Source organism: Ixodes scapularis, unplaced genomic scaffold (assembly GCF_016920785.2).
Source record: "Ixodes scapularis isolate PalLabHiFi unplaced genomic scaffold, ASM1692078v2 PGA_scaffold4__175_contigs__length_147842914, whole genome shotgun sequence".
Classification (NCBI taxonomy): Eukaryota; Metazoa; Arthropoda; class Arachnida; order Ixodida; family Ixodidae; genus Ixodes; species Ixodes scapularis.
The window spans coordinates 92,712,944-92,728,307 of NW_024609879.1; the positions used below are offsets into that span (position 1 = coordinate 92,712,944).

The 15,364-nt window shown below is 44.6% G+C and overlaps 1 pseudogene; it reads right to left on the bottom strand.

The window, feature by feature from the left end:
- Nucleotides 1-243: 243 nt before the first annotated feature.
- LOC8038426 overlaps nt 244-15,364 on the bottom strand; it is a 29,293-nt pseudogene continuing 14,172 nt past the window's right edge.

A 15,364-nucleotide genomic window follows, 5' to 3' on the forward strand; every position in this document is an offset into this window, starting at 1 on the left:
AAACTAGCGAAGTGCCCGCCTAAGCGCGCACTTTCGCGCTTAGGCAGGCATTTGCAAATGTGTACTAATCGCCGCCCACAGGTACGGCGACGGCCGTGAAAAAGTTAGAGGGTAGGGATGAACGAAAAACTTTGGGTAGCTCATAAACATGTGGCAGTAATCTGGACGGCCCAGTTTCAGGACCTATGCCACTCGTAGAACAATGAAGCAAACACAAACCGGACGCCCAAGGACTTTCTGCCCCTAATGCTTCCTACGCTCGAGGATGCCCTCGTGGTTTCTCAACAGAGCGCTGCGCGTGACCCTTTACCTGCAGGTGACACACCTGTGGGGCCTCCCGCCCGTGTGACTCTTCTCGTGAGCCCGTAAGAGTAGCTCCCGGCCAAACGCCTTCGGGCAGTGACAGCAACCGAAGCGCTTTTCCCCAAAGCGCATTTCCTCTCTACTGGTTCCGCCCATGCCATGCCCAGGCGCTGGAGTGAGGGTGGAAGCGGCCCCGGTCTCGGTGAAGCCCAGGCGTTGTCTCTTGGTTCCGGTCCCACCAGTCGTGAAGCGAGGGCCGGCCGTCGCTGCCGCGATCGAGCCCACCAACTTCAATGTAGGAGATGTCCTCGGAGGGCTCTGTCGGAGAGGAGACGCATCGAATCGAACAGCTCTTGTCTTTTCGCAGTGTAGAGTTAAAATAAGTCTCCAACTGCAATTCAATGTATACACTAGACAGAAATCTGTCTGGTTGCGCGAGGTTGAGAGATCGAAAAAGGTTTTCAGCCAAGCCCTAAAACCGAAGGGTGTCAATGTTTCCAAACTGAATCAATCTCTTTAGAGACAACTATAAAGGTGTGTTCACAGTTACGACTCGCAGCGGTCGCACGACAGGGGAAATCGGTGGCCGAGTGGGCTAGCGCACACCAGCTTGGAGAACAGGACCGAAAGCTCGTGCCGCAGATCCCAGGGATCCGGGGTTCAATCCCCCACCCTCCCCGTTTCGATCTGGATGAGCATCGTACCAGCAGGCGGTCGTGTATCACTGGCTAAATGTTTCATCTACAGCTGGGAGATAAGTCGCCCATTTAGGCAGACTAAGTTCTAGGCTGTATAAACATACACACACCCAGGGTTCTCCCCACGGAGGGTGGCAGTGGCTTTGCCGCCCACCGCTCCAACTGACTGCCCACCACTCAATTTGTTTCTTTCTTTTTTTTTTTACGTTGCGGTATGAGGATGTGATTTTGCCTGCACACGTGGCTGCAGACCGTCGCCGTCGTACTCAGCAGGTCCACGTCAGCAGGTCAAACAAAGAGCGCGGGCGTTCAGTGTGGGGGGTTAATCAATAAACAGACGATTTGAATCAACAAAAAAAAAACGGACAACCGTGCCGCCCCCCCCTCCCCCGGCAATGTCCACCCCTCTGAATTTCCTGGAGAGAACCCTGCACACGCCCGAATTGTTTTTTGGTCGCACGACAGCTTTTTGCTTGAATGACGCAAAATTTCCGAGTGGCCGAATGAACCGGCACTGTCTCAGAAGCGATGTGGTGACACATTAGGTTTGTTTACATCAGTCATTCCGTTCTGCGGGAGACGCAACCAAAGTGTCAGCGCAGCACCTCGATTTGCAGTGTAATGCCACGAAGGTCTCCCCAGAGGCTCTGATTTAAACAGTTACAGAGTATTGATTTTTCTATAGTAATGGCAGACCGACTTAAAAAAGCACCCTAGAAAGGGTGTGGCCTGGCAGCAAATCAGCGTCACTTTTGGTCTGACGGCAATGTGTTGCACCAGATAGCCGAGTACACGTTGATGTAGCAATTGTGATTACACTTTACAGTCCCAAAGGGCCCGGGCCGCTATCGCGAGATGTTCTCTCACGGCGAACGCAACTAATGTGCAGCTGCGCAGAAACAAACACCGGAAGGCAACAAGACACAAATTTGTGCCGTAGCGGGGAGGGGCTCAATCAACAACAGCTCCAGAGCACTTTTGAGAAGGGACTCGGACACTTATGACTTGCTGATCGCACGTTAAAACTGGCGGTAACTAGTCGCGTGTCACTAGTCGGTCGTGAGACTGTGTCTTAACCACCGAGACTGCGTCTTAACCACCGAGACTGTGTCTTGACCACCGAGGAAGAGACCGAGCCAGTCTTTAATTGTTGGGACCCTTACATTTTAGGCTTGGTTGGGTCGGCAGTGGTACAGTGGGACGAAAGTTTCCGGTGTACCGGAGCTGCATTTCCGGAAGAAGGAGACCGAAACAAGAACTTTTTTGCGTGCAAGGGTACAAGAGGACGTTGTCGGGGGCTGAAGGAAGGGACATTTGCCAAGACACATCTGGATCTAATTTATTTCGTGAAAGGACGACGTGCTCCGTACCTCGCCGCAAGCACTGAGCTGCCTCGGACACAAGTTACGTCCCTTCTGTTCCTGGGTCCCACTATACGTGGATCAAACCTTTTTTTTTCTTTTCTTTCGATGGTTTTAAAATGCATTGCATATTATGCGTGGGTTCGTATAATATGCAGTTTTGTTACAGTACTTCCAATTAGAAACTTGCCGAGCGTCACTAAAAGCCACTAAACCAGTAAATTCTAGAGACATTTGGAGTGTGCGAGAAGTATGGTGATGTGATAAAGATACCCACCATGCAATGGGTGCAAGGCTGACAGTGCGAAAACGCAGATGACAATCATTACCATGCAGAACGCTTAATCATTGCTCTATGACTACCAAGAAGCACAGATCCCTACCTTTTTTCACCACGACACTCGTCTCCTGAATGTCCTGAAGACTCAGCCACAGTGAAAGCGGCAGGTTGTCAGAGTCCTCGCTTTCGTATGTTCGAGAACGATGACTTTTATCCATTGCTGTAGAGGAGAAAAACACCAATTCTGTGCGGTTAGCAACAGATGAAACAACAACTTGCAAATAGACCGATCTCACTGACGTACCGCTGCCATAACTTTAGTTCACAGGAGGCAAACAGCCGTGCATGCGAGGGCTCGTGCTGTCTCGTGCTCCTCCCGCGCAGAGCTTCTGCGAGGTTGTCGCACGTGCAGAAAGACTAAAGTTCCCTCGATGCATTGAGGCAGCAGTGGCGTAGTCAAACTGGCTGGTGAGATCGGTCTATTTAAAAGCGTCTCTCTTCAGCCAGGTACGGCATTATCAGTGATGTGATATTTCTGAGTCTTTTTGGAGCATCATTTGTTGGCTGCATAGGCTGCTCGAGCTATTACGTTCATGTTGGTTTCCAGCCTGCTCTTCATGAGCAGGTTTCATGAGCAGTTAAAAGTTCATTTTGGAACAGCAGCATGAGGAGTTTTTGAAGTATGAACATCTACTTAATTCTCATTCATTTCACTGCAAATACAATCCTAAGATTATACAGCAGCCTCCCAGGCTAAAAGATAATGCCTTTCTTGCTTAGCAATAATTCTACAGCAGACAGTTTTTTTATTTTTCTGAGACACTAATCTACTAGCTCTTTACAGAGCTTCTTAAAAACACCAGATATGGTGATTAGAATGTTATGGAGATTGTTATCCTTCTCTTTTAACGGGTTCCATTGCAACAGCTAATCTTGAAGCACAGGCTAATTTTGAAATACAGAGCATGAACATCTGCGAGTGGTCAGCTTAAGTATGGAATCAAAGCCTGACTGAATTGTATTATAATAAAATAATGTTAGAATAAATAACTTTGAGCAAAAAAAAAATAATCTGTTGTTCTTAATGCAGAATGAGCAAATAGGCAGCTAAATATACCTCTTTAAAACAAAAATAAAAAACATCAAGCTACCTACTTTATGTCCACTACAAAACCTCATTTAGTTTTAATGCAAGCCTTATTGACAGCACCTTTATATAGTTAAAAGGCTATAACAGAGATAGAGAACAAATGTGAGATTTGAAAAAAGCACTGAAGGGGTACTTTGGCGTTTTCTTCTTAGTCCCCGATTTGCCTGAAAATTTGCTAAACACACTAACAAACATCACTGAAATAATAACCGAAACATTGTGCCAAAATAAAAAAAAAGTTTTCGCAGTTATTGAATCTACAATTTTGGTCCTCACCGTGTTTTTAAAGTGAGAGTCTCTACGAGCAACAATGAAAAAGCGACGCCAGCAGAAGGCAGGGAATCATTCTTTAGACTGTAGACTTTGTTCCCAATAGATTACAAGCATATTTCATGGTGCCAAACGAATGCTTCGGAAGCTGACTGCAGCACCCGCGGAGCAGCACGAAACAAATGCTCGACATAGTCCATCTTTAGACTGCCCACCCGACCTGCAAGCCTGCCTTCCCCTGACGTCACGTCGGTCAAAAGCGCGGGTACATTTGAAGGTTGGTTTCGGCATCATCACTCGCCTATTTCTTAATAACTATTCTGAATTTCGCTATACTAAATAGCACACCTGAAAGGGTAAAGACCGGTGATTTCGAAAAGATGGTTGGTTGGAGTAGCTAAAAAAATCGCCGGAGTTCTCCTTTAACCCTTTAAGCGCCTTGGACAAGTTGAGTTTGTCGGCCGCTTTTTGGCTAAAAATGCCATGGACGAGCCCAGCTCGTCCAGTGTTTTTTTCGGTAGTCCTCAATTACACGGACGAGCTAGGCTCGCCCGAGTAGTTTGGGGCGCTGATAATAGATAGCAGCACTCGTTTTAGTTGGCGCTTCTTTTTTTTTTTCGCCGCCGCTAATTTTTGCGTAATAAACTTTTGAAATTTTATCAGTATAACTAGAGTAATAAAACTTTTAAATAAAAAAATATAGCACTTTTAGGTTACTTTCCGAAAAAAAAAGGGGGGCACTTGGGGGTTAAAGCTATGCAGTGAGGGAAGTGGAATTTGACCCTTTAGAGCAGGTTCTGTAGCATCAAAATATTTGTTTAAAGCAGCCACTGACGTTTTGAAGCAGATGCCTACGTCTGTTAGCATATCACTTGAAAAAGAAAAAAAAAATTTATTGCACCACTAAGTGAGTTCATATCTGATAATGACTGAGGGTTTCTCTTTGATAGTGGAGCATATTACTTATTACCTTACCTTTTGTAATAAGAACAAATAGGGCACAAAAGGTACATAGAGCTTCCTTTTTAAAAAACGAGGCTCTGTTCAGAGTAGGTTCTATTTACAATGGGTACTAAATATATTGATAAGAAATGAATCACACTTCAGTTAGGACAAAGCCTCCCTACCCTCCCACTTTTACACCCGGTATTTCATTTAGCCTGTATGTATTGTTTCTGTAAAATGCCACCAAAAACCAACATAATCGCTAACACGTCTATCAGTAGAAATGCGGCTCCCAAATTTGATTGTTACCCAACTCACAACTTAAACATTAAAAACTAAAAAAAAAAACAGCCACCCGAAAATAATATGAAATCCTACTATTGCGCTTACATTTATTAAAAAAAAGCACCACGCATTTTCTTTTTCTTTCTCGACGCAGCATTTGAAAACAATATTATATAATCAAGATCAAAGAATGTGGACCAGCAAAAGTACTTAACATAATTTACATGTACACTGTGCAAAACCGGACGCTCACCCATGCCAGCAGCTAGCTACTCGTAGCACTCCGGTGCAAGGCGGTGACGCCCGACGCGCGTGGGCTGGTGAGAGGCACCACGGAAGCATACGGCGGACATAATAATCAACTGATCTCACCAGGAGTACAGGAGCCTGGTTCTGTTTTACTGCAGTAGCCGCCATCCTACTAATTTGCAACTTTTTGTCGCGACATCTGCCTCCTGACATCGCCCACATTGTCTAAATTTTTAGAGGATATCAATGATCAAGCCGCCAGCGCATCAACTGGCCAGCGCGGTGGTCGAGCAGTCTTAAAACTTCCTTTCACCTTGGTTTAAAGTGCAGCCGACGCTACGAGCCACTGGGGTTAACCAAACAACGTCAAAGCCCGACATCGAGGCATCGGGCCATCTTCCTGTACGTGTCCTTTCATAGATTAAACCAATCAAATGCAGCGAATGTCCCGTGACTTGCGCTTTTACTATATGTGTTTGTGCTGTATATGTTCGAACCTTCGACTGTGCTCTGACCTTACATGGAACAACGTATACGGTGAGTAGAGACGCTGTGAAATACATATTTTTACCGTTTGCTTTCTTTCTACTTCTTTGAGTATTAGGGTCAACCAATAAAAAAATTAATCAATTTTTTGTTTTGTCCATCTGGACACAGGTGTGGCACAATTCTTAGCCAAAACGGCACTTTGGCGCAGGATGTAGCAAATCTGCGCTCACGGCATAATTTGGCGCAAATGGCACAGCACTTCCGTCACTGGCTATGGTGCTGCCCAGATAAACCTAGTCATGTACCTTCCACAGGTCTATACGTAAGTATCTTCCTTAAATCTTGAATTTAAAAAAACAAAGCCATGATCAGTGACGCATGCAACTCAACAGGATGTCGCTGTCTGCAGTACCGGTAGGAATTTTATGTTGAAGAAAATTTTCCTGTGCAGTAAATTTTGTCAACATTCACGAAATGTAATCCTTTTTGTTTTAGAGTGCAGCTCTTAGGCGCCCGTTTCCGGCTTGAGCGGCGTCACCGTCGGCGTAACCAAGGTCACCTGACCCCCAAGGTCATGTGGTCCCCAAGGTCACATACCCCTCCCAAGGTCACGTGACCCCTCCCAAGGTCATGTGACACCCCGAGGTCACGTGACCCCCGGAGGTCATGTGATTCCCCCAGAGGTCACGTGACTCCCTCCCCAAGGTCACGTGACCCCCCCCTCCCCGAGGTCACGTGACCCCCCGAAGTCACGTGACTCCCCCGCCGAGGTCACGTGACTCCCTCCCGATGACGTCATCGTCACTAATGACGTCACCGGCATCCGCATCGTCATCATCATCACTGATGATGTCATCGTAACTGATGACGCCACCGGCATCCGCATTGTCATCATCACTGATGACGTCACCGGCATCCGCATCGTCATCAGCACTGATGACGTCACCGGCATCCGCATCGTCATCATCACTGGTGACATCATCAGTGACCTCACTGATGTCGTCACCGGCATCCGCATCGTCATCATCACTGGTGACGTCATCAGTGATGTCACTAATGACGTCATCGGTATCCGCATCGTCATCGTCACTGATGACGTCATCAGTGACGTCACTGATGACATCATCGGCATTGTCATCGTCACGTGACCCCCCGCCTCCGGTCAGTTGATCCCCCCCCCCCCCGTACCCTTCCCTCCTCCTCCTTAAGAGCTGCGCTCTAATTCGGCGTTACAGGGAGTTGTAAACGGCTTTCACTCTTTTAGTACCTGACACGTGCACCTGCACTTTACCACTCTTGAAGAGTGTGCTCCTCATAAGCACGCGGCTCCGCTGCGATAAAGTGATACATGCAAAACTGCAATGTTTACTTTACAGGTGCCACTTCTCCACAGTGTACCAAAGCGTGGTGAGAAAAACACCCAATGAACCTAACTCGCCCGAACGGACCATGAACAATGCGAGAGGAATGGCTAAATTCCCGAGTGTTGTCAGCATTCGATAAGAGGATCAAATTGAACTTGAGGCAATAATCTAAAAGTTTTCAAGATTCGCACAATGATCAGGCGGTGCAGCGGGGCCTGAGCTATTAGTTTCAGCACCGAGAAAGCAAAATTAAACTTTTGGTGCAATGTTGATGCAAATTTCTTACGTTTTGGTGGTAGTAGCAGGATATAGCAGGAAAAGCACTTCAGCATAGTTTGGCACAAATGTCACAGAAGTCAGATCACTGCATTATGGTTTGTTGAATGCACTGTTCTTACATACTAAAGACGAAAATGCTAGAGCTTACCTCTTTGCACCACAGCATTGCTCTGCCGATATTTGTTTCGGTACAGCCACGACACCAGCGGCAGGCTGTCAGAGTCATCACTTTCGTAGGTTAGGGCTGGCGGCACTTCATCTGTCGCTACAGAGAAGTACAACACAAGTTCTGTGTAATCAGCAACGGAAAAAATCAAAGGCATCTCTCCCTCCAGCCAGGTACTCCATTAGGCTGTTGACTTTCTGGTTTCACCCGAAAAACAACGACAAGCATCTGCAGGCGTAGTAAAATACTAAATTGGTTCGAACCTTCCAAAAAATCCATTAATTTAGGAAAATGTTTGCTGCAGCTAGGACTGTTTTTGTTGAAGCCTTCCCCTCTTAGACTTGAACTCTGTTTTTCAATCATTGCTCTGAATGTGCACCTGAAACATCACCAAAATATACCTATACCTAAAAAAAAAAAAAAACTAAAAAAAATTTGTTGATTTTTGTTGTGAATAAACACCGGAAAATCTATGCCCAAAGTATGGTTCTTCTAATGAATTTGACTTATCCACCGTTTTGAGGTCGGTTTTTATATTAGAAAAACATGCCCCAGTGGTTGGCTTTTTATCCAATGGGATAGCACAAAAAATAAGCCAATGAGCAGTTGTTTTTGTTTTTTTTAATTATCTAGTGGGGGCATAGTTCTTGCAAGCTGTCCAGATTGAGAAGCTTCGAAGGAAAAAATAGAAGGAGCAAAAGTTGTCCCCCTTCTTCCTTTCGGTTTCATTTTAGTGCATTCGCTTCCACGACATTCCACCAGTCTCAGACTCCGAAGCAAACCATTCTTCGCAGCTACTCCGTCGAATGATGAGCTCTCATCTTCTGAATTCAACTCCGAGAAGCGTTGGAAGTCCGATTTGGAAGAGCTGCCGCTCCGACTGCCGCTACTAAGGTGCCCAGAATCAGTCTCCAACTTGTATGTTTACTGCGTCCCATAAATTTGTCCTTTAATTTAAGCCTGATGACATAATAAAACTAAAAACGCTTCTTGCACGAGACCATGACGCAACGCTACTTCGGATCCGAAAATCTCGCCGGAACCCACCAGAATCCATGTTGGAGGCATTCATAGCTGTTATGCTATGTCTTGTGTGTTTTGGGGCCGCGTTCGCGCTGAAGTTTGTCTGCGCACTTGAGGACTTGAGGTTTCAAATGGCAAGTTGGGCCGTAATTAATTTTTCCGGCCGTAAAAGTCAGTGACAAAATAAACATACGGCCAGCAGCATTTTTTTTTTTTTTAGAATTTCCGTAGTTATTACGAACCAAGTTGAAGCCACTATCGAGCAATTGTTTCGCCCGCTTCTTGAATGGGTCCGACAGATGCACAATCTCAATAGAACAGCTTTTTACCGACTAAATGTTTGTAGACTGCATTTCGATTCAGGTAAGGGGCCTCTTTGCGACTGACTCTGAGAAGTAAAACGAGTAAGGCGGACGAAATTACTTGTGCGGCAAGTAAAAAAGGAATGAAGACCGGCTACAGTGCTGACAGGTTTTACACAATATTTCCCGATGATTTCAAGTTAGGGTAGCGGCACCAATTTTCTTGTCAATCACCGCAAATGATTAGAAAATGACGCATTGTTTGCCGACCAACAGCACTCCACGTGCGCATATAAGTGCCTTCCGAGGATGTTAAACACAAGTCACGCTTATTCTGACCTGTGTTCCATCGGCTTCTCGTCACCAATTTGCTTTATCATCAAATGCGAGCGAGGCAAACGTTGGGGCTCTATGACACTACCGCTGGCGCGATAAGACGGCGAATTAGGGTGACCACCTTCCTGCCAGCAAAATGCGGGACACGTGGGGCAGGGGTGGTAGAGGTAATTTATTAACACGCAAACAACGAACTAAGGCTCTGTTAACAGATTTATTATCATGTGCTGCTTATAAACCTGCTCATCGTAGTGCAGAAATTGAGCTCAAATAATTTTCACTCCCAGCGGTAAATGTTTTATGACAAATATGTTATTAAATGTGTCGAAGTTGAAAATTTCGACACATTTAATTTTAACGTGTCGTATCAGACTGTATCAAAACGCAATGCATCAAATGGAAATGAGAAACAGTAAGTCTTTTTTGTGTTATTGTTTCTTGTCAACGCTTATTTATTATCAACATGGTCCTACACAAATTTTTAACATTTTTTTTTTCGACCGTTGCGAGTGTGGCTGTCTTCACTAAAAAGAAAACCACAGCAACCCTTTAGCACTGACACAAAGATTTGAAAATAATTACAGCACTTTATATTTAAACTTTTGGCAAGCAATTTTTCTTACAACATCTTGCCACCAAGGGGAGAAGTACAACAGCACATTCGCATCGGTTCTCCTGCAAGAACGACGGTCGCTTCCCATAATGCTCGGATAGAAAATGGCGTACCATTTCGATTCACACGATTACCGGCAACCTCTGCGCTTCCCCGTGTCCCGTTGTTCGGCAGCACCATGCGTTACAGAGTGAATTGTACGACAGTGTGAAATGCGGGACATTTTGAAAATTTGGGAATTTTTCGCAAGACGCGGGACACGAGACCTCGATGCGGGACAGTACTCTGAGTCGTGGGACGGGTGGTCACCCCACACCGAAGGCCTCCAACATGGCGCCAAGGCAGTGATGGCAAATGACAATGTTGGTTTCGATGTCAAGGCTAACTGGAACTGACATCAGGTGCAAGAAGCCTACACTGGAAACTCCTTCGAAAACCTAAGAAAGTGGCAGAGAACGGCGACAATGGTGCCCCTGAAGGACCTGGAGCCTTTGCAAGCAGTTGACGCAATAAAAAAGTATAGGCTCCGCGATGCTCTAGAAGTTTGCGAACCCTATTTCCCTATCCTAACAGCTGAAACAAGTAATCACGTTCAGTGTGTTTGCACAGCAATACCCATGATGACAACCGCAACGACAATCAAATTATAGCACACATAAAAACAGACATTTATTTATTCATTAAGTAGACTCAATGCCGTTCAGGGTATTAGGTACGGCTGGTTTGGGTTGGAAGACCAAAAAGAAGACTTTATCCATTAGAAACATGTTCTCGAAAATTGCCTTTGATGCGAGAGGTTTGACGCGATAACCTTGTCATGTCGTCTGCTCGGAATAGGTGATCACAAAGTGCCCGAACTTCAAAGTCGGTGTTCCATTCGGCCCAGTGGATATCACTAGAGCCTACTAGCTAGCAGAAGCTGACCAGTAGAACACATGCCCACAAACACACATGCACGTCACCACAACCCAACAAAAGTGACAAAAAGAATGACCATACAATCACTTTACAAACATTGCAGCAGTCAGAAAAAAGCGCAACTGAAAACAGAAGACGTAATTTTGGGGCCTTCATCCCAAACCAAAACAAAATGTGCCTGCAAATAAAAAAACATGAAGACAAACAAAAAGGCAGATGGAAGAAACGACGACGCAATGCAGCGGCGTCTGAACCAAGAAATAAGCAGCGAGAATGTCCTCCAAGTGCTGGCATTTATAGTGCGCAAAGGAAGCCAGCCATAGACCGAATGTGTGCATTGTATTATCGCAAACGAGTTTCCTCTTTTTTGGGGCCACAACGCTTTCTTTTTCACGAATGTGTTCAAGCTCAGTATTTTGTCAATTAGGTGTACCATAAAATTCTGAGCAAGTGCACACTCAAAATTTAGAGATAATCATGTAAAACTTGGGATGGGTGCTCCCTAGGTAAACAATGGGTAAAGATATGTCCTTTGTGTATACAAGGTTGAGCGAAGTGCACTCATTGTGGAATGGATGACAAGTGTACATTCATTTCGGTAATGACCTGAGATCTTATATGCACAGTTGTCTCCATGCAGCGTATTGACGTTGTGGCACTGAATCTATCATGAGAAGTTTTCTTCTTAATTTTTTATTTCTAACTGGCGATGGTATCGACAGTAATAGCCAGATTGTTTTCCCGACGAGAACCGTACGAGCAAGACATTCATGAAAACGGCAATGTCAACAGCAAAGGTAAGACGTATTGACTAATCGGAACACAGTCAAACCCGTTTATAACGAACAACACGAAACGTTACGATCAGTTCGATATAGCAAGTAGTTCGATATAGCAAAAATCATTTACGACGAACTTCCACGATGCGTTCGTTGTAAGGCCGAGAGCTTCTCTTTGTTTCTCATCTCTTCGCTTTCGCCTTAAAACAATGCGCTGCAATTTTTTTTTTAGCTTATATCTCCTTCCGAATCGCCTCTCTTCGTGGGGAACTACTTTGAAATGAAAGGTTTTTTTTTGCGCATGCAGAGTGTATTTTTTAGTAAAAGCTTGGTCTGCTGGGCAAGTTGGTAGTGGACATTCATATTTAAAATAGTGCAAAAGAGACGGGACAAAAAGACGAAGAAGCACACAGGACAAACGCTAAGGGGGTGGCAGAGAACGGCGACAATGGTGCCCCTGAAGGACACCATTGTCCTTCAGGGGCACCTGAAGGACAATGGTGTCCTTCAGGTGCCCCTTTTTTAGCTTTCTCCCCTTCTGAATCGCTTCTCTTCGCTCAATTTTGTTTGCGGCTTGAAATTTTAAAATTTTCTTTCCTACCTTTTTTGGGGGGGAGGGACACTCTAGAAGACAATTGTTTGCACGTTTTTCAAGCCTTCTGGGGTGGAAAAAGTTTGATATACCCAATGTGTTGTTCGTTATAAAAAGTACTTTTTACATGCATTTTTATTTAAATTTTCTGCGAGTTCAATATTGACAATATTTCGCTTTACGTGGGTTCGTTCTATACGGGTTTCGCTGTACTAGAGTCAGGCCGTAGCTATGTTTTGAGAGTTTTAGATGTTTAAGTATTTAAAAAAAAAGGTGCAAAGATATATTTGTGTTTGCATGCCTTACATAAACTTGTCATCAGAATGTTTTCATAGCTAAAAAGAAAAAATTTTGCCTTAAAAGTCAAGAAAATAATTTTTCACGGAAGGAATGCATCCTTCACTCACGAAATGGTAAGTAGCTGTTAACAATCAAAGCGAACCAAGAACCGTCATGACGACCTTTTGTTGCCTCCTTCGTGCAGAGATTATTCAAAGCCAATGAATGCGTTTTGAGGGGTTTGTCTGCTAGCGAAGACTTGGGGGCGCGGCGCCCCCGAGTCTCCGCTAGCAACAACTATGCGGAGTGCAAGCTCGTCTGTTTCTTTTGCAGGGGTCGTGGCGACGCCAGAACTCTGAGCACTGATTGCCTTCGATTGAAGGATAGCGGGTAGACCTCAAAGCAAGCTGCCTTGAGGTCTACCCAACCTTCAACCAGAGCTCGTTGTTCTGACATCTTGACGTCTGAAGCTGAAGTGTGAAGAAGACGTGAAGACGTCTGAACCAGACAAACTTGCGCGCCGCATAGTTTCCAAAGACATAACCGATAGCTGCACCTTCCAGGGTGCGCACGGTTTCGCGTTTAGGCGGGATGTTTCAAACGTGCAATCGCAAAGATATGTATGTATGGCAGTGACCCCTGAGGGGGTTAAAGACAAACAGGCTTGCCTCTTTGAACCGGGGCACTGTTCTCCCCATGCTTGTTTCGGTGCAGCCACGATGCCAGCGGCAGACTGTCAGGGTCCTCGGGGCCGAAGATGTCGTACCTTGGAGCCAAAGGCATCGTGTGCACAGCTGCAGAAGAGGACGACACAGTCATGTGTGTGCATAAGCCACGGACAAAAACAACAAAGTTGTCACTTCTCAGCAGCTGACAACACAGAGACCCCAGAGCATCCCTCCACTGCCAGGCACTATATCTCAAGAACCTTGTTGCCTGTGCCCAAGCCTCATGTAGAGAGATTAGTGGGAAAGAGATTACTAGGAAAGAGAGCTCAATATAACCAGGCAACACTTGTCGTAAAGCAAGCACATTGGCAAGGTCGAGGTAGAAAGGAACACTAGGGCATTGCTGTTAGAGAAGTCCGAACATGGGAGTTGTGCAGAATGACAGTCAAATGAGAAGACAAAAAAAAAAGACAAAAAAACAACAACCTTGTAACAAGGTTCTACAGAGGAAATACAGTAGCACTAATGACATAGAAAAGCAATGCCAGATGCTCTGCCAAAGAGAAATGACGTGAAATCCCACAATGCTTTGCAAAAGAAGTGTTTTATTATAATAGAAATGCCTGTTTGGTGTGTGGTATGCACGCCGTGCATAGTCTGCCCCTGGTGCTTAGTTGACACGAAAATCTTCTCATGCACCTTGACGAGTGTCTGCTTTTTTTAGCACACAAAGAAGCTTGTATTATACAGTCAACTCTCATTAATTCAAACTCTCTTAATTCGAACAAACATGCAGGTCCCATCCTATGCGTCTTTCTGGGAGAAAACTCCCGGTAATTCAAACTCTGCTTTATTCAAACAAATCTTCGGTCCCCCTCAAGTTTGAATTAACGAGATTTGACTGTATATAAATCATCAATATCATACTCTTTCATTTACAAAATCCGTCACGTCTCGTCATAACGAACAATCTTGAAAAACAAAATTTCTGTATAATCTGCATGTCTAGATTGTCCGCACAACCCAAAATTTCAACATTTCAACATGTTTCTGGGCTATAGTCTGTGGACTATAGCCCAGAAAATATGGTACTAAAGTCATCAGAGTATGGTGGCTGTTGCACTTCTCAGTTACAAAGAGCAAATAAAAAACAACCACCGACAATACAACATCAAAAACTGTACACCGAAACGGTACTGATTACAGGACACTTCGGCAAATCTTCCCAGAGCTGGAATGATGTAATAAAATAAATTTTGGGGTTTACATGAGCAATCAATGAAGGCTATCTGTTTACTACAATAGAGGACTAGGGATTACATTTGAGCACCTGAGGATTTTTTAATGCATCTCTAAAAATATCGAACTTCTCCACAAAAGCCTCCATCAAATTATGGGCGCCATAGTCGAAATTCGAGCCCACCAAGCAGAAAAATAAAAGTTGATCAATCATTATTTTTACACTCCCGTAGTGAGAAGCATGCAGCTATAAAAGTGGAACTAGAGCATGTGAAAGTAATGTATTTCCCAGGCATTCCTGCAACCACTAGCTGTCACTCAAGAAAATCATGATGGGTGCACTCATAATCCGGGAAAATTTCAGTGTCCAAATCCTTGCTCCTGAAAAAAGAAAAAAAAAAAAGTGCTTATTAATTTATATTTGGCAGATACAAATTGTAAAACTTCAACAATCACAGTATACTGCCCTATTAAAGCCAGAGGCAAAATAGAACCATGATTTACTAAAGAAACACCATTCTGGGCCGCCCACAAATGTACACTTCAGTTAATAAAAGCAAAGTGCCAGGATAGTGAACCCTTTTGACAACAGCGACATTGAGTGGTGAGACTATTGCACGAGATATCAATGTGCTCGTCTTCATTTCATGAATGCATCAATGAGTAGACAAAATAAGTGTCGACAGGCACCTTTTAGGCGAAAGTAAAAAAGAAAGCTCCCTGCTCCTTGTGCTACGCCCTGCAAAAACATTTGATTTTGACAGGAACAAGCATTT